At 53.3% G+C, this 18,657-nt stretch overlaps 1 protein-coding gene and 1 non-coding gene across 3 annotated transcripts in view; both read left to right on the top strand.

Moving 5' to 3' along the window:
• IGSF21 (immunoglobin superfamily member 21) overlaps positions 1 to 18,657 on the top strand; it is a 279,944-nt gene that overhangs the window by 77,549 nt on the left and 183,738 nt on the right. The window lies entirely within an intron of this gene.
• Positions 5,993 to 6,064, top strand: TRNAC-ACA. Its single transcript has one exon. It is a non-coding gene; the product is annotated as a tRNA-Cys (tRNA).

The following is an 18,657-nucleotide window of genomic DNA, read 5'->3' as shown; positions in this document are numbered from 1 at the left end:
GATCTCACAAGCTATGAAATAACTGTCGCTGTGTAATAACCAATTTCAAACTTAGTGGCTTAAAACAATTATTTACCCTCAAAACCATGGCCCTGTGGTTGGCTGAGATCGGCTGATCTGGGTTGGGCTCGGTGGAGCAGTTCTCTTTAAGCTGTGGGTCCGGCCGGCCTTGGCTCTGGGATTCTGGGCTGAGTTCAACTCTGTTTCACGTGTGTTCACTCTTGAGTCCCCGCTGAGGCAGCCGCAGCTCCAGAGGAAAGCCCTTCTCTTCTCTGCATGCAGAGTGCAACGCAGAAATCCAAGGGGCAAGTGCTGCTGGACAAGCCCCTCTCAATCTGCTGTTATCTGTCACCCCACTGGCCAAAACCAGTCACATGACCATAAACTGGGGGGTGGGGTGGGGAGGTAGGTTCTGCTCACAGGGAAAGGGAGAAAGGGTGGGTGTTTGCTGAACCCCAGTCCAAGTGATCACAGGCTATTTTGGTGTAACGGTTAAGAGTCAGGCCAGCGTGGGTTCACCTTCTGTTACTCACCAACCACGTGACTTTGGGCGAGAAACTTTCCCTCTCTCTGTGTCTTAGATTTGTCATCTGAAAAGCAGGTACCAGCAGACACAGCCTGTTCAGTCACATTAGGTCGGGCTTGCACGGGGTGAGCACCACAGGATCAGTCTGTTTCCAAGGCGCTGAGGGGTACTCCAGGTTTCTCTTTGTCATCACCCCCGATTCCCTACCCCCATCTTCCCCTCCTCTGGACCGGACCACCCCCCTCTCTCCCTTCCTAGGGTTGCTGCTCTCTTCAAATATTTGGAAACATCCCTGAAGTCCCCAATCTTTGGTCATGGTTCAGCCAGGCTACACGGATTTAGTTTCTTTAATCTTTCCGTGTAAATTAATCCCTCTGAACCTTTAATCATTTTCCTCAAACGAGATTCAAATGAGACTCGTCTCTGGGCTCCCATCGTACCCAGGTGGCGGTCTAGTGACAGGCTGACATGACGACAGGGTTCTGGTCCTTTGGGGAGGGCACGGCAGGCCACCCCTGAGACGAGGAGATCGGGCGCCAGGAACTTGACCCTGAACCGGAAGCCAGCCCAAGGTGCTGTTGTTGCCCTGCCCACAGGAGGGAGGGCCGTCTGGACCTGAGCGGTTCTGCAGGGGAGGCGGTTGAACACACGCAAGCTCCCTCTCCCAGCCCCTTCGGTCCCCCCTTATCCCTGACATGGACGTGCATCCTGCCTTGTTCGCAATGTGGATGATCCTCCATCTTAAATTCTTAGAGATTATAGCCCCTCCCTTTGTAGAATTCCAAAGCCTGGTGTGGTCCCGGATCTCTGGCTCACCCTTGCAGAAAAAAGCAAGGCATCTCCGCAGACCGGAAAATAGGTGGGGTGGACAGACCCGTCTGTGGGCTGCACCCGTGACCCCGGACGCGCAGAATGCAGGGACGCTCCCGCCCACCCTCTGTCAACCTCCGGGATGCAGGTTTAGAGCTGGCTGCTCATTTCTACACACCTTCTAGGAAATGCTCCCCCCACTGAGCTCTGAAGTGGTTTCTAAATATTAAAGTCAATGATCGGGAGAAACACGGAAACCAAGCGTGCTCCAGGCCCGAGGTCCTCCAGGCAGCGGGATCTACGTGGATTTGTAATTCCTAATGGCATTTCTCAGGCATTTAACTCACAGGTGGTATCACCCACTGACAGCTGAAGTATTGTTTCCTGGACGCTGGGCAGAGCCGAACTGCATCCCTCCTTCCTCACTGAGGATGTATATCCTGGTGGCTAAAGACAGATTTTGGAGTGAGACTTCTTGGGTCGGGATCCCAGCTCCACCACTTACTAGCTACATGGCCTGGGGCAAGACGCATTGCCACTCCGTACCTCTGTTTCCCCCTCTGAAAAATGGGTATAATAGTAACACCTATCGCATAGAGCCCGCTGTAAGAATGAGCGCATCACAGTGTCTGCAAGCGCCTCTGAGAGTATCAGGCTCAGGACACGGGCTTGGCGCACACTTCCCGCAGTTGTAGTTGCCGCTGCTCCCGCTAGGGGAGCCATTTCCGGCCTCTGAGCCTCAGTTTCTCCGCCTGGGAGATGGGCGTGCTGCTGCGTGTCTGTGTGTCTCCCGAGGGCTGTTGTGAGAATCAGGCGAAATAAAGCGGGTGAAAGTGCTTTTTGCAAAACAGCGACGCGTTTCCCGTTTGGAAAGATGGTTAGAGAGACGGCAGGGTAAATGTGCTGGCGATGAGGTGAGTGATGAGCTGTGATATTTAAATGCGAGTTTCTGAGCTCCCCGGAAGCCTTTTATTCCCCGTCCCCAAACACTTATTGTATTGGAGCGTCTCGAAGCTTTCTCTGCTCTACCTGGGAGACTGATTTGCTCGAAATTGGCTTGGGGAAGGCAGAGCTATTAGGGGCAGGGCATGAAAGGAGTGCGGCTTACAAACCTTCCCTCAACAGAGAGTTCCCAAAGGATTGGGAAACGGATTGCCGGGTCTCAGTCTCTCTCTGGCTTTCTCTCTCTGCATCATTCCACCCCACCTTAGAACTGTGGGGAATAAGATGGATACCATCTGTCTCAAAACCGAGTACTTGGAAGTCATCCTCCATACCTGTCTGTCCATTCTCTGAGGCCTTGTAAAGATCCCTCCCCAGGATCACTGGGAGCTGCCCCCTGCGGTCCCCCTCCTTGGGTGTGAAGTCCAACATCTCTCCCCCTGAATGTGTCCAGTAGCATCCTAGCCAGACCCCTTTCTCCCTTCTTGTCTTCTTAGAATCCGTTCTCAGAGTAGCAACTGCTAGGGTACTTAAAAAATACTAACCCAGGGAACTCCCTGGCCACCCGGTAGTTAAGATTCCACAGTGTCAATGCAGGGAGCGTGGGTTCGATTGATGGGTGGGGAACTAAGATCCCGCTTGCTGCACAGAGCAGCCAAAAGATAAAAAATATCCCTCGTGACTCAGACGGTGAAGAATCTGCCTGCAATACAGGAGACCTGGGTTCGATCCCTGGGTTGAGAAGATCCCCTGGAGGAGGGCGTGGCAGCCCACTCCAGTATTCTTGCCTAGAGAATTCCCTGGGCAGAGGAGCCCGGCAGGCTACAGTCCATGGGGTCACAAAGAGTCGGACGCGACTGCGCGACTAACACTCAGTACTTTCATATATATATTAATCTAATCCTTCCTCAAATCTCCTGGTAGCTTTCTTTTGCTTACAGAAAAAAGGCAACATCCCCTGAAGTAGCTACTGTTATTATTCCCATTTAAGAATTGAAGTGTAGCTGATTTATAGTAGTGTATTAGTTTCAGATATCAATGTTTTTATAGATTATGTGCTATTATTCCATGCTACAGATGAGGACACTGAGGCTCAGTCCAGGTAGGTACTCTGGCCCTAGGTTCCCCAGCTCAGAAGTGTCAGGATTGGGATCCCGACCCCAGCAGCCTGGGTTCACCCCCCCTCTCCAGCCTCCTCCTGGGCCACTGGTCTCCCTGTCCCTCTGATTGAGCAGGTTCCTTATAATCTCAGGGTCTTTGCATATGCCCTTTCCACCACCTAGAATGCTCTTCCCTCCTCTCCCTGCCTTCCAGCCTCCACCTAAGGCCGTCTGGGCAGCTCCTGCCCCTCCTCCAGATCTCTATTTTCTCAAGGCAGGCCTCCTCAGCTGAGTCTAGGGTCTGTACACTTGCAGCACCCTGCCTTTCTTCACTGCATGGATCCTAATTGCAACCATCTTCTCTCTAATGACTCTTTGCTGAATGTCTGTCTCTCCCAAAAGAGCAACATCAAGATGGCAAGGGCCGTGTCTCAGCGCAAGGTGTTATAACAAATACCACAGCCACTCATTTCTCACAGTTCTGGAGGCTTGACGTCCAAGACCAAGGTGCCAGCAGGTGTGGTGCCCAGTGAGGCCCCTCTTCCTGCTCTCATTCAGGCACTTTCTCGCCATATGCCCACACGGCAGTGAGAGAGAGAGAGGGAGAGAGGGAAAGCTGGTCGGGTCTGGGAGGCCCCACCCTCACGTGTGTCTGCTGAGTCGCTTCAGTCGTGTCTGACTCTTTATGACCCCATGGACTGTAGCCTGCCAGGCTCCTCTGTCCGTGGGATTTTCCAGGCAAGAATACTGGAGTGGGTTGCCATTCCCTTCTCCAGGGGATCTTCCTGACCCAGGGATTGAACCCGCATCTGCTGTGGCTCCTGCATTGCAGGCGAGTTCTTTAGCGCTCAGCCACCAGGGCAGCCACCCACCCTCATGACCTCATCTAACCTAATGACTTTCCAAAGACCTCCAAATATGATACATTAGGGGGTTAGAGCTTCAACATATTAATTTGGGGGTTCACAAGCATTTAATTCAGAATAGGGGATATATATCTTGCTCTGCTCTGGATCAGTGATTCCAAGCACAGTTCTTGGCACTAAGCAGGCACTTAGAACACTTGAGGAAGGAAGGAATGGAGGAAGGAAGGTGGGGGAGGAGACAGGGCGGGAGGGGAGGAAGGAAGAATAAGGAATCACAGTGCTCCTCGGACGTTGAATCTGGAGGTCCCACATGGATTTGAGGGCACCCCACTCCAGTCCTCTCGCCTGGAAAATCCCATGGACGGAGGAGCCTGGTGGGCTGCAGCCCATGGGGTTGCTAGAGTCGGACACGACTGAGCGACTTCACTTTCACTTTCATGCCTTGGAGAAGGAAATGGCAACCCACTCCAGTGTTTTTGCCTGGAGAATCCCAGGAATGGGGGAGCCTGGTGGGCTGCCATCTATGGGGTCGCACAGAGTTGGACACGACTGAAGCGACTTAGCTGCAGCAGCAGCAGCAGCTACAAACCCAGTCATGTCTCGAAAACTTTCTGTGACATCAGAGAGAACTGGATGAATCACCATTTAGTAAAGACTACTTTTTATTAAGAGTGACCTAACCGTTGGCAAAGTTGTGACTGGCTACGATACTTTCAACTTTTCTTGAAACATAAAAATAAATTTAAAAGAAAGAGGAAGCAAAAGTCATGTTGAACTGCTCTGATCTCCCAAGCAAGAAATATTTCCTTGGGATTAGATCCCTGCTATGAAATATTGCCCCATGATTAGATCTCAAGCCATGAAATATACCCATGAATTTAGATCCCCACCTTGGAAATGCAGTTTGCTGATTAGATCGCCCCCATGAAATATGGTCTTTGGGTTAGCGCATGCCCGTAAAATATGGCCTTTGATTAGATCACTGCGGAGAAGGCTGAGTCGCTGGCTGGGAGTGGGGACTTTCAAGACGTCCTCACGGGGTAGAATATAAATATGGGCAGAGGAAGTGGAAACAGCGGAGGTAAATTCATAGCGGTGACGTTTTGGAGCCTGGACTTCCTTGGAGGTTGTCAGCGGGAGGGGCGGGGACGGGGACAGGGCCAGGCTTGGAGACTCACCTCTGAGCCGGCCGCACCCCCAGGTGGCGACGGGGGTGGAGGGGACAGCTGCCGAGCGGGGCTTCCTGTGTGCCGGGCACCAGGCTCAGTCCTCGATGCCAATCAGCTCCCCCAGTTCCCAGGAGGGAGGTGACATTATTACCGTTCCTGTTTACCACTGGGGATGAAGGCACAGAAAAGTGAACTCACAAGCCCAAGGACACAGAGCTGGAACCTGTTAGAGCTGGGGTTTGAGCCTGGGGCATCTCCCCCTCGAGACTGACCCTGGCCTTTGGTTGGGCAAACCACTGCCAGTCCTGGACTCGCCTGTAAGTGAGGGGCCGTGTGACCCCCATGGGCTAGTCCTGCTGCAGAGTTGAGGGGAGAGGACCCTGCAAGACGCAGAGGTGAGCTGGGTCACCCCGGCTCGCTCTAGGTGAAGACCAGAACCAGAGTGTGAGGTCAGAGTCCAGAGAGACATGGGGTCCAGCTGGGTTCATCCCCCAGATTAACCAGAGCTGGGCAGTGCCAGGGCCAGGCCTAACAGCAAGGCCTTCTAACTTTGAGGCAACCATCTCCTACTAAAGGACTTCCCTGGTGGCTCAGACGGTAAAGTGTCTGCCTACAATGCAGGAGACCCAGGTTCGATACCTGGGTTGGGAAGATCCTCTGGAAAAGAAAATAGCACTAACTCTGTAAGTCTCTCTCTGTCTCTCTCTGAAAGGAGCAGAAAGCTAAGTTTGGAGGCTGAGATCATTCGGCAAGGTGGTCTAGAGTCACCCTTCAGAGGGTGGGGAGGGCAGGCAGACCTGGGTTGCCACCCGGCTCAGAGCTGGTAACTGTGACTGAGCACTCTCACCCCCAGGCCTCTCACAGCCCAGCCTCTGTGGGGCATTGCCCTTGAAGGCCACCAACTAACCCCAGGCCATGCCTCCCCAAAGGCTGGCCTATCTGATGGCCCCTCGATGGATGCAAGGGCCTTGTGCTCAGGCCTCAATTCAGAGCAATGCTGAAGGCTCGTTTCTGCTCCCGAGACCCAGCGGGGTCTGGCCAAGGCACAGGGCTCGGCTGCCCTCTGCCTGCCCCTCCTGCCTCCCTCCGCGGGTGCCAGCTCTGACACCCAAAGAAATCGCCCTGTGCGTTATTTTCTGTCTCCTGGTCCGGTCCCCAGAGCCCAGCCCACCACAGACCCCAGTCTTCACCTCTGCTCCTAGCTTCTTCTTTACAGCACGGGGATGTGAGCGATCGACCCCTGGGCTGCTGGAGGCAGGCGTGGGGGGATGCGTGTGTGCTTGCCCGGGTCCTGGGGCACAGGCAGTGTCTGGTTAGCGTTCATCAGAATTCCGGAGGGGCATTGCCCAGCTGAGGGCTTTCCCAAGGAGCAGTTCTCTTGGCCTTCCTCCATCTGCCTGCTCCGTGGTGCCGGTAAGCCTGTCCTGTGGGTTGTGGTGATGTCCGTCTGTCCCGGGCGATGAGGGGTCCCTGCAGGTCAGAGCGGTTCTCATCAGATGTGAGTTTGGGCCGGTCTTTCTTCCCTGGCACGGGTGAGGGCCGAGGGAGGGAGCTGAGGGCATGTCCTTATCTCGCTGGAGCCAGCTGAGCCGCCAGCTTTTATCGGGGATTTGTGAGCTTGTAAAACATGGCCAGCTATCACGCCATCTCCCTGGGGTGAGGGTGCTCCAGCTGGGCCTTATCATGGGGTGACCTCTGCCTGTGATGGAGGGGAGAGCGGGATCATCCTGGGCGGATGGCAGCCAAGTCCAGTGGGAAGCTGGGGTGGGGGCATCAGAGTGGACCAGAAGAGTGCACAATGTCCCTTCTCTCCTCTCTTCCCTGCGGAGGGATTTCAGACTGGGATGGCCTTCAGAGGTTCCAGGAGCCCACAGGGAGGAAATTCTGGGGGTAGGGGGAGAAAAGGAAGGCTGCACCTACCTCAGGAACCTGCTTGATTCATTCATTCCCTGTTACGCGCTCACTGGGTCCCAGGCTCTGGCCAGTGTGCTGAGTTCAGAGCGAAGTCTCAGACTTCCGGTTCTGCCTCTCGTGGTTTCTAGCTGTGTGACCTCAGACCAGTCACCTGTCCTCTCTGAGCCTCGTGTGTCCAATGGGAAAACAGTTCCCATTCCCCCAGGCTGTTCTTGGGATCCCTGGAGACAGCGGGTATGAAAGAACTGCCTTACAAACCATGAGGTTCCGTGCCCACAGGAAGAGGGGCTCGAGCAGTCAGCTTGGGGGCAGATGGCACCCCTGGAGGAACAGAAAAGAGGGCTGAGGGGAGTCCCAGAGTCAGAGCAGGGCTCGGGAGGTGGAGCGGATTCTGCTAGCGCCTCCTGAGGACTCTGGGGAGGGTCTGGGGTAGAGTGGAGACGGTGTTCCAGGCGAGGGGAGTGGCGTCCGCAGTCGGGGTGGACCCTGCCGGTCTGCAGGAGCGGGCGGCCTGAGCCGAGCAGGCCTGAGGCAGCCTGGCTGGACGAGGAGGCCGGTCCATCTGGTTCTGTTTTTCTCCTGTCATTTGGATGCTTTTGTGCTGAGTCCCGCATTTGTCACTGTGTCCCTGAGATTCTCTTTTGAACTTGGCATCTGCGTGGGGCTCCATCAGCTCCCCGCCTCCCATGTCCTGAGGCTCGGATCTGTTTGTGACCTGGGCAGCTGGTCTAGGGCTGTAGGTGGTTCCAGCTCCCTCAGTGGGTCTTGGAGATGGAGCGGGAGCTGGTGGGGCGAGGACAGAAGGCCTGTGCGGCAGGCGATGGCCCAACCTGGATCGGGCACGTGGCATCCGCCTCTCTGAGAGGCAGGAAACAGCTCCCCTTCCTCCCCTGGCCCCCAGGGCGCCCCCTTCTCCCTCTGCTGTGTCTCTCCCCTCCACCGTGTCTCTCCCCTCCACCAGGTTTCATGGCAGAAGAGCCCAGCCATTCCCAGCACTTGCTTTGGAACCAAACACTCCTGACCTTGCCCCTTGGCTCGCTCACTTACAGGCTGAGAATGCTTAGCTGGGACTCCGGGAGCCCATTCCCCACCTCCGTGGGATGAGGATAGCCCCGCTTGCCTGGGGCTTCCGCCAGTGCAGAGGAGCTGGGCGCCTGCCCGCCCTGCCAGGGGTGAACACACACGGCCTGAGCACAGCTCTGGGCTGGGCCTCGGGAGGCTGCATCCTGAGTTTCCCAGGGCGTGTGAGTTCACCTCTGTCTGTGCCTCAGTTTTCACATCCTCACGATGGGAGCAAGGCCTGCCTCATAGAGCTGACGGGAGGAATCAGCGAGTGTGTGCGTCTGTACAGCGCGTGGACCCCTCCCTGACGCAGGCAGCACTGAGACGCCAGCTCATCACCATCGTCGATGTCACCAGCATGCTTGGTATCCAGGTGCCTTGCCGCGCAGCTGCCCTGGGACCACAGGTAGAGGCCACCACCTGACCAGGGAGTCCAGCACCCAGCCAGGACCGTGCCTCTCGGTCAGGGTTTGAATCAGCGTGTGTGGTGGGGGGTGGGGATGACAGCTGGGGATCAGAAGAGCTGGGTTTGAGTTTCTCCCCTTGCTACTGTCTGGGTAGACTCTGGCTGGTTACTTTGGTGCCAGATTCCAGTAAAACTTCAATTTTTGCCTACTTTTGCCAGAAAATGGAAATAATCTCCTTCCTAAAGCATTTGTGAAAATGAAGTGGGAAGATAAACTTGATTATTTTTTGAAAAATGAAACGCAGATGGATTCAACTCATTCATTTAATACTAATCTGTCTATGGAGCGTCTCCTGAGGGGGAAGTGCTGTCCTGGAGCCGGGGACCCCAGTCCTCACAGAACCCTCACTCTGCAGCTGTCCCCAACTTTTCTGGCACCAGGGACGATTTTCATGGAAGACAGTTTTTCCAGGGACCGGAGGGGAAGGGATGGTTTGGGGCTGATTCAAGTGCGTGACATTTATCGTGCACTTTATTTCTATTATTATTATATCAGCGTTATCTCAGATCATCAGGCATTATTAGATCCCAGAGGTTGGGGACCCTTGCCCTAGGGGAACAAACTCCCCAAGTTCATGGGGTTGAGATAAGTGTTCATCACAGGAGGGGCAGAGGGCTGTGTCTGTGAGGAGGTGACATTTGACCTGGCAGCTGAACGAGGTGGTGACAAGCCTGCAGACGTGGGCAGGGGGATGACAGGCAGAAGGAAAGTGAAGGAGAAGTCGCTCAGTCGTGTCCGATTCTGTGACCCCATGTTCTGTAGCCCGCCAGGCTCCTCCATCCATGGGGTTTTTCAGGCAAGAATACTGGAGTGGGGTGCCGTTTCCTTCTCCAGGGAGTCATCCTGACCCAGGGATGGAACCTGGGTCTCCCACCCTGCAGGCAGACTCTAGGTGGGGGGAGCGGGGGTCTGCTTGAGTGGGGTGCAGAATGTAGAGGGAACCGTGATCAGAGAGCAGCCACTGTGGGCCTTGTGGGCCAGCCTCGGGGTCTGGAATCTGCTCCAAGGGTGGTGGGAACCATGGTGGGGTCTGGATAGGGGAAGGGTGTGATCTGGCAGGATGTTTGTCTACTTTGCTCATGCGGTATAGAAATATTCATTAGCCTACAGTGGGACGAGCTGAAGGAAAAGGAATTTTCCTGTGTGTGTGTGTGTGTGTGTGTGTGTGTGTGTGTAGGTTATTTGTGGGGTTATATGTGTGTAGGTTATAAGTGCTGTGCTTTAGAAGATGATCAGGAATCAGAAATGGATTGGAGAAGTGGCCTCTGAGATTTCTTTTGACCCACAGACTCTAGTTTTATGAACGAACAGTCATGTGGCTTGTTTTCCCAGTCCCCAGACCATAGGCGAATTTAAGGTAATAGGAGGAATTTAGGATGACGCTGGATGTGAAAGATGCTGTACCAAATAGGGCACAGGGCAAGCCATAGGAATTTCTGCAGAACGAGAGGTCTGTTTCAGGTGGACGGAGGAGAAAGCAGACACATATACTGAATTAATAAAAAGCAATGGGCGCTAACGTGTTCTGAACACCTACTATGCACAGGCTCCTTGCTAACCCATCTTTTGGCTGTTACACTCCCTGTATTAGTTTTCTGGGGCTGCCCTAACAAATTACCACCACCTGGGTGGCTAAAAACAACAGGAATTTATTCTCTCACAGCTTTGAAAGCGAGAAGTCTGAAATCAAGGTGTCAGCGGGGCCAGGCTCCCTCCAAAGCCTCCAGAGAAGAATCTTTCTTTGCCTCTTATAACTTCTGGTCAGCAATCCTCAGTGTTCCTTGGCTTATAGACCCGTCACTCCAACCTCCACCATCATCATGGCAGCGTGGCATTCCCCATGTGGGCATCTGTCTCCAGCTCTCCTCTCCTTACGAGGACATCTCATCTTAACTAATTGCATTGTCCTATTTCCAAATAGGGAGAGGGCAATGGCACCCCACTCCAGTGCTCTTGCCTGGAAAATCCCAAGTACGGGGGAGCCTGGTGGGCTGCAGTCCATGGGGTTGCGAAGAGTTGGACATGACTGAGCGACTTCACTTTCACTTTTCACTTTCCTGCATTGGAGAAGGAAATGGCAACCCACTCCACTGTTCTTGCCTGGAGAGTCCCAAGGACGGTGGAGCCTGGCGGGCTGCCGTGTCTGGGGTCGCACAGAGTCGGACACGACTGAAATGACTTAGCAGCAGCAGCAGCATTTCCAAATAAGATCTCATGCCCTGATGTTCCAGGTGGCCATGAATGTGGAGGGCTTTCTTAAATCCAGTATGCCCACTCTTCTGAGAGTAGACAGCTGGAAAGGGAGGAGCCTGAGTTCCAACCCAAGAGCGTCTTCGTGGAGGTTCGCTCCCGTTCTGCACCACCCGACTGCCTCCCGTGGCGCGCCTGGAGCGTCAGCCGGCAAAGAGGTGCAAGGTGGCCTGGGGCGCCGGCCTCCTCAGGTGGATGGGCAAGGCTGGACTGAGCCGTGGTGGGAGATCAGACGAGATGGAGTTGGAATGAGGGTCCATGAGCCGCGCTTCTCCATCGTGAACTTGCCGTGAAGCCCTTTCCTCTAAGTCCTCCGGGTGCTCATCCTATTACGCCGTCAGCCCTTGCTCCGAGCCGCCTCAGCCCTGGTGCTGTCTCTCCCTGGAACCGATGCCATTCTCTCTGCACCTTCTCTTCTTGGACAATAAGTCTTATTCTCCTTGGCACTTAGCTTTGACTTCCTACAGGCCAGGCATCCTGCTTCGCTCTTCTGTGTTCCCAGCGCCTAACACGGGACATCGTGGGTGTGCTGTAAATGCATTCACTCCACAAATAGCTATCCTACCCGATTCTGCGCTGGAAACTGGAAACGTAGCCTGGAATGAGACCGTCATGGGGGAAGGGTCATGGGGGAAGGGCAGGGGATCGTGGCAGCCCAGAGGCAGAGAGGGCTCTCCCCCCAGGGTGTGATGGGTGAGGGGGTGCAGTGATGGAAAGGAGGCGGAAGATCCCTGCGCCTGGATCAAGCAGCAGGTGCAAAGCCCTGGGGGCAGGAGCAAGACCTCGGAGGTCTGCAGAGCTGCAGGCAGCTGGGTGGAGCCGGGGCCGCGTCCAGAGAGCAGCGGGAAGGGGCAGGGTTGATGGAGGGATCCCGGTGAGGGAGCTGGGATACCCCCCCCCGCCCCCGCCTCCCTGAAACAGACACATCGGGGTGGGAGGAGGCACACGAGAGTTTTAAACAAGGGACTGAGTGTAGTAGAAACCTATTCCTGGTAGCAGGATGGAGTGAGGCTGGAGGCAGGGGAGCAGGAAGGAGGCCAGGCTGTGATCCAGTGGGCTGAATGGATTTGCTGGTGGCAAAGGGGGAAAGGGGGGACATGTGAATATCGCTAAATGCTCGATGAACTGAATTCCATACTGACCTGCAGGACTTAAGGCAACCTCAGTGCAAGCAGGAAGAGCTGTGTCGTGGGGAACTTCTGAGTCCTTGCTGAGTGTGAAAGAGGGTCCTTCCTGCGGGGGGCGGGGACGTGAGGTGCAGGGGGACGGAGGAGAAGCAGACTCTGTCTCCCACCACTTAGTGAGGGAGCGGGACTGCCCGTTCCTCTGTGCGGTAGGTTCCCGCCTGAGGTCAGAAGCCCCCAGCCGACAGGGGCTGGCGTGTCTGCAGGATCCACACACACTGCGTGACCAAGAGGTTACCAGCCGATACACGCAGATGCCAGCAAGAGAGCCCAGGCTCTGCCTTTGCAGCCAAACCTCGGCAGGGGGCTCCAGGAGGCCTGCAGGCGCCACCCGAAACCCCCCGTGGCCGGCATGTATTTTCACTATGTGGCTGTGTCAGGCCTTGAGTAGAGGCACGCGGATCTTTGTTGGGTCACGCGGGATCTTTTGTTGTGGCATAGAGACGCCCTGGTTGGGGCGTGCAGGCTCCAGAGTGTGCAGGCTTGGGTGGCTGCTGCGTGCAGACATGGTTGCTCCTGGACATGTGGGATCTTCCCCGACCAGGACTGAACCCACATCCCCTGAATTGCAAGGCAGGTTTTTAACCACTGGACCACCAGGGAAGCCCCGGGGCTGACGTATGTTGCCATCTCACTGTTTACTCGATTCTGTGGCTCTATGCATCATCTTATCTGAATCGCATCACGGCCCCTTGAGGGGGGCAGTCATACCCATTTGTCAGATGCAGAAACTGAGGCTCCAGCAGGTGAAGTGACCTGCCCAAGGTCACACATCTAGGAAGCGGCAGAGCTGGGACTCGAATACTTGCTCTCCCGACTCCCAAGCCCAGACCTGTGCCTCCAACCCCTGGAAGATGCCCTTTACCCAGACTGCTGATCTCTCCAGAAGATAACCTTCTCCTTGAGCAGCAGAACCAGGTGGAAAGCACCCCACGCCCCCGTCCAAATGAGTGAGAGAAGGAAGACTGACGGGCTGGCTTCCTCTCTTTCCCTGGCTTCCCGTTACCAAGTATATATTTTTTCTAATCGGCCTCTCTGCTGATGGTTATCTGGCTTCGTGAGAGAGCGAAAGAGACTTTGTGTCAAATGCTGAAAAATGACTTTTCAGGCAGCCTCTCTGTCTCCTGAAAGAAGGTGACGTGCTCAGAGCATACAAATCACTCAGCGCTCGGGCTTCTCGAGGCGAGGAACAAGTGTGTTTAGATTGCTAAAACCACTTCCGTCCCTTCCCAAGGTCACAGGTAGGCAACCCCGCCTTGTCAGCACCTGGGGGGCAGCAGGGCCCACAGGGGAGAGCTGAGATGGCCCTGGACAGTGGGTCTAGGGGATGGGGGCCCCGGGAGGGGCCCCTGGATGCAAAGGTGTGAAACTCTAGAAGGAAGGCTGGCCTGGGATTCCAGATCTCCATCTGCCCATAGCGAGCTGTGTGACTTTGGAGAAGTTACTTAGCCTTTCTAGACCTTCGGATCCCCCACTGTATATACTCCCACAAACTCTGTGGTCAGCTTTGCCATTCATCCAGGCGGATGTTCTAATAACTGGTACTCAGTTCAGCTCAGTTGACTTCAGTTGCTCAGTCGTGTCTGACTCTCTGCGACCCCATGGACTGCAGCACTCCAGGCTTCCCTGTCCTTCACCAACTCCCGGAGCTTGCTCAAACTCACGGCCATTGAGTCGATGATGCCATCCAACCATCTTATCCTCTGTCGTCCCCTTCTCCTCCTGCCCTCAATCTTCCCCAGCATCAGAGTCTTTTTCTATGAGTCAGTTCTTCACATCAGGTGGCCAAAGGATTGGAATTTCAGCTTCAGCATCAGTCCTTCCAGTGAATATTCAGGACTGATTTCCTTTAGGATGGACTGGTGGGATCTCCCTGTTGTCCAAGGGGCTCTCAAGAGTCTTCTCCAACACCACAGTTCAAAAGCATCAATTCTTCGGCACTCAGCTTTCTTTATCGTCCAACTCTCACATCCATACATGACTACTGGAAAAACCATAGCTTTCACTGGACGGACCTTTGTTGGTAAAGTAATGTCTCTGTTTTTTAATTTGCTGTCTAGGTTGGTCAGAGCTTTTCTTCCAAGGAGCAAGCATCTTTTAATTTCGTGGCTACAATCAACATCTGCAGTGATTTTGGAGCCCCCCAAAATAAAGTCTGCCACTGTTTCCCCATCTATTTGCCATGAAGTGATGGGACCAGATGCCATGATCTTAGTTTTCTGAATGTTGAGCTTTAAGCCAACTTTTTCACTCTCCCCTTTCACTTTCATCAAGATGCTCTTTAGTTCTTCTTCACTTTCTGGCATGAGGGTGGTATCATCTGCGTATCTGAGGTTATTGATGTTTCTCCCAGCAACTTTGATTCCAGCTTGTGCTTCTTCCAGTCCAGCGTTTCTCATGATGTACTCTGCATAGTAGTTAAATAACAATATACAGCCAATATATACCCTTATTGGGGGTAACAATATACAGCCTTGACGAACTCCTTTTCCTATTTGGAACCAGTCTGTTGTTCCATGTCCGGTTCTAACTGTTGTTTCTTGACCTGCATGCAGAGTTCTCAGGAGGCAGGTGAGATGGTCTGGTATTCCCATCTATTTCAGAGTTTTCCACAGTTTGTTTCCACAGTTTATGCACAGTCAAAGGCTTTGACATAGTCAATAAAGCAGAAGTAGATGTTTTTCTGGAACTCTCTTGCTTTTTCTATGACCCAACAGATGTTGGCAATTTGATCTCTGGTTCCTCTTCTTTTTCTAAATCCAGCTTGAACATCTGCAAGTTCATGGTTCACGTACTGTTGAATCCTGGCTTGGAGAATTTGAGCATTTCTTTGCTAGCGTGTGAGATGAGTGCAATTGTGCAGTAGTTTGAGCATTCTTTGGCATTGCCTTTCTTTGGGATTGGAATGAAAACTGACCTTTTCCAGTCCTGTGGCCACTGCTGAGTTTTCCAGATTTGCTGGCATATTAGGTGCAGCAGTTTCACAGCATCATCTTTCAGGATTTGAAGTAGCTCCACTGGAATTCCATCACCTCTACTAGCTTTGTTCGTAGTGATGCTTCTTAAGGCCCACTTGACTTCACACTCCACGATGTCTGGCCCTAGGTGAGTGATCACACCATTGTGATTATCTTGGTCATGCAGATCTTTTTTGTACAGTTTTTCTGTGTGTTCTTGCCACCTCTTCTTAATATCCTCTGCTTCTGTTAGGTCCATACCGTTTCTGTCCTTTATCGAGCCCATCTGCATGAAATGCTCCCTTGGTATCTCTGATTTTCTTGAAGAGCTCTCTAGTCTTTCCCATTCTGTTGTTTGCCTCTGTTTCTTTGCCCTGATCACTGGTACTGGTGCTCAGCAGTTCCCAGGGGGCAGAATTTACTGAGTGTCCACTGGGTCTAAGGAAGAGAATGGATTCCGGGACACACCAGAGGGGGCTTGGATTCAGGTTCTGGACCGGGTTCCAGTCCTGGTCCTAGCACTCAAGTGGTGTGACCCTGGGTTTGTGTCTGTCCCACTCTGAACCTGTTTCCTCATCTGTCAACTGGGGAATAATCAAGACAGCCTCATCAAGGGGCTGAGGCGAAGCAGAGGGTTCGGGATGCCACCTGGCACATTCTTAGTACTGACATTGTCACGGTGGCTGCTTCTTAGCTGTGCTGACTGTGCGGGTCTCCTAACCTCTCCAAGCCTTGGTTTCTTCATCTGCGAAAAAGGGGATAAGGATTTAAAAATGCAAAGTACTTAAAAAGCTTGACACATATTAGGATCTTTGTTGTTGTTCAGTCACTAAGTCCTGTCTGACTCTTTTCAACCCCATGGGCTGCAGCACATGAGGCTTCCCTGTGCTTCACCATCTCCCAGAGTTTACTCAAACTCATGTCCATTGAGTTGGTGATGCCATCCAACCATCTCATCGCTCTGTTGTCCCTTCTCCTCCTGCCCTCAGTCTTTCCCAGCATCAGGGCCTTTTCCATTGAGTTGGCTCTTCACATCAGGTGGCCAAAGTATTGAAGCTTCAGCATCAGTCCTTCCAATGAGTATTCAGGATTAATTTCCTTTAGGATTGACTGGTTCGATCTCCTTGCAGTCCAAGGGACTCTCAAGAGTCTTCCAGCACCACAGTTCGAACGCATCAATTCCTCAGCACTCAGCCTTCTTTATAGTCTCACATCCATACGTGACTACTGGAAAAACCATAACTGTGATTAGACGGACCTTTGTCAACAAAGTGACGTTTCTGTTTTTTAATACTCTGTCTAGGTTTGTCATAGCATTCTTCCAAGGAGCAAGTGTCTTTTAAATTCATGGCTGCAGTCACCATCTGCAGTGATTTTGGAGCCCAAGAAAATAAAGTCCGTCACTGTTCCCATTAGGGTCTTAATCACGCATAGGTGTTATTTTGGCTCTTTTCAGAAAATAGTTTGTTTTTACAATTATTTTTGTTGAAGTAGAGTTGATCTGCAATGCTGTGTTACTTTCTGCTACCCATCAACACAATTCAGACATGTATTTTGCTGTTGTTGTTTAGTCACTAAGTCCTGTCCGACGCTTTGTGACCCCATGGACTGCAGCACACCAGGCTTCCCTGTCCTTCACTGTCTCCTGGGGTTTGCTCAGGTTCATGTCCATTGAGTCAATGATGCCATCTAACATATATACATCCTTTTAAAAAGAACTGGGAGTTGGGATTGACATACATACACTATTCATACTGTGTGTGAAATAGATAACTGATGAGAACCTAGCATAGAGCACAGGGAGCTCTACTCAGCGCTTCTGAGCTGTGGCTGGAGGAGACTCTTGAGTGTCCCTTGGACTGCAAGGAGATCCAACCTTGCAACCAGTCCATCCTAAAGGAGATCAGTCCAGGGTGTTCATTGGAAGGACTGATATTGAGGCTGAAACTCCAATACTTTGGCCACCTCATGCAAAGAGCTGACTCACTGGAAAAGACCCTGATGCTGGAAAAGATTGAAGGCAGGGGGAGAAGGGAACGACAGAGGATGAGATGGTTGGATGGCATCACTGACTCAATGGACACAAGTTTGAGCAAGCTCTAGGAGATGGTGAAGGACAGGGAGGTCTGGCTTGCTGCAGTCCATGGGGTCACAAAGAGTTGGATGTCACTGAGCAACTGAACAACAACAAAAAATAAATACATAAGTAAAGAAAACAAATTCTTTTCCATTGTGGTTCATCGCAGGATTAAAATGTCAGTTTTTATGTGTAGGTGATACTTGGCGACCCTTCAAACACTTACTATGAGGAAATGTCTCATGGATCTGTCTCGGTATCAACAATGGATTGATGAGAAATTCCTATTTTCCAAGTGCCCGTGATGAGGGTCCACTCGGTGGCAGAGGCTCCACGAGAACAAGGGCGCTGTGGAGCTCAGGGCTCCGGGAGAATGCCCAGAGCAGGCCCTAGGAGACAGCACATGCTCTGGGCCCAGATGCCAGTTTCCTGGAATGCCAGTGGGTGGGCAGTGCCACCCCATGCAGAGGGGAGTGGCCTCCAGGGCAACAGGCGAGAGAGCAGTAGCCAGGCTCTCAGCTGTGGAGGGTGTTTCTCACTGGTCACCCCCATTTTTACTTTCCTGGCTAAAACGTCACAGAGAAACCACATAGTTGGGCCTTAAAAAATACAGGTGGATTTGTGATGCTGGATGAGGCCTGCTAGGCCTGTCTTCATGCAGTAGCAAAACAAACAGCCGTCCTGAGCCAGGAAACACTCTAAAATTAGGGAGCAGGCGGGCAGAACAAGGTGCCTGGGATCAGAAGAGAGAGCAGAGTATTAAAGTATGAGTCCAAGAATGGGCGCCAGGCAGGACAGGGTCTGGGCGTCACTTGACAGCTGGGTGGCCCTGGGTCTGCTACCTCTCGCCTGGCCCCACTTAACTCCTTGGGTGCTGCGAGGATCTAATGAAATCATGGAGGGAGAAGATTTGCTGTTTGCCAAGAAGCAGCATGAAGTGATGACAGGAAGGCATCTCCCCGCCCCTCTGCCCAGATGCCTGCTGCAGCAGGAGCCTGGGATGGCGACGGGGGCGGGGCAGGGGGACAGTGAGGGAGCGGCTCTCGATCGGTCCCCCCCCCACTCCATCAGCCTCATCCCCTCCCCAGTGGGCCCAGGATTGAGGCCGGGATGCCCTGTGGAATGTGGGCCAGGTGCAGGGCCGGTGGCCTATGTAGCGGGAGGACTCAGAGAGGAGCACCTTGGAGAGAAGAGAAGCCTGATCCAGGTGGAGGGTCCTGGGGGCTGAGCAGAGACGGAGGCGTCGGGCGTGAGTCGACAGCTCGGGGGGCAGAGGGGCAGACGGTCGATACGAGTGGAAGATGGGGGTCCCGGCATTGAGGAGGGGGCCCGG

Source organism: Bos indicus x Bos taurus, chromosome 2 (genome assembly GCF_003369695.1).
Source record: "Bos indicus x Bos taurus breed Angus x Brahman F1 hybrid chromosome 2, Bos_hybrid_MaternalHap_v2.0, whole genome shotgun sequence".
NCBI lineage: Eukaryota > Metazoa > Chordata > Mammalia > Artiodactyla > Bovidae > Bos > Bos indicus x Bos taurus.
Note: the sequence above shows the minus strand (reverse complement) of the source record. Positions and strands in the feature narration are given on the sequence as shown.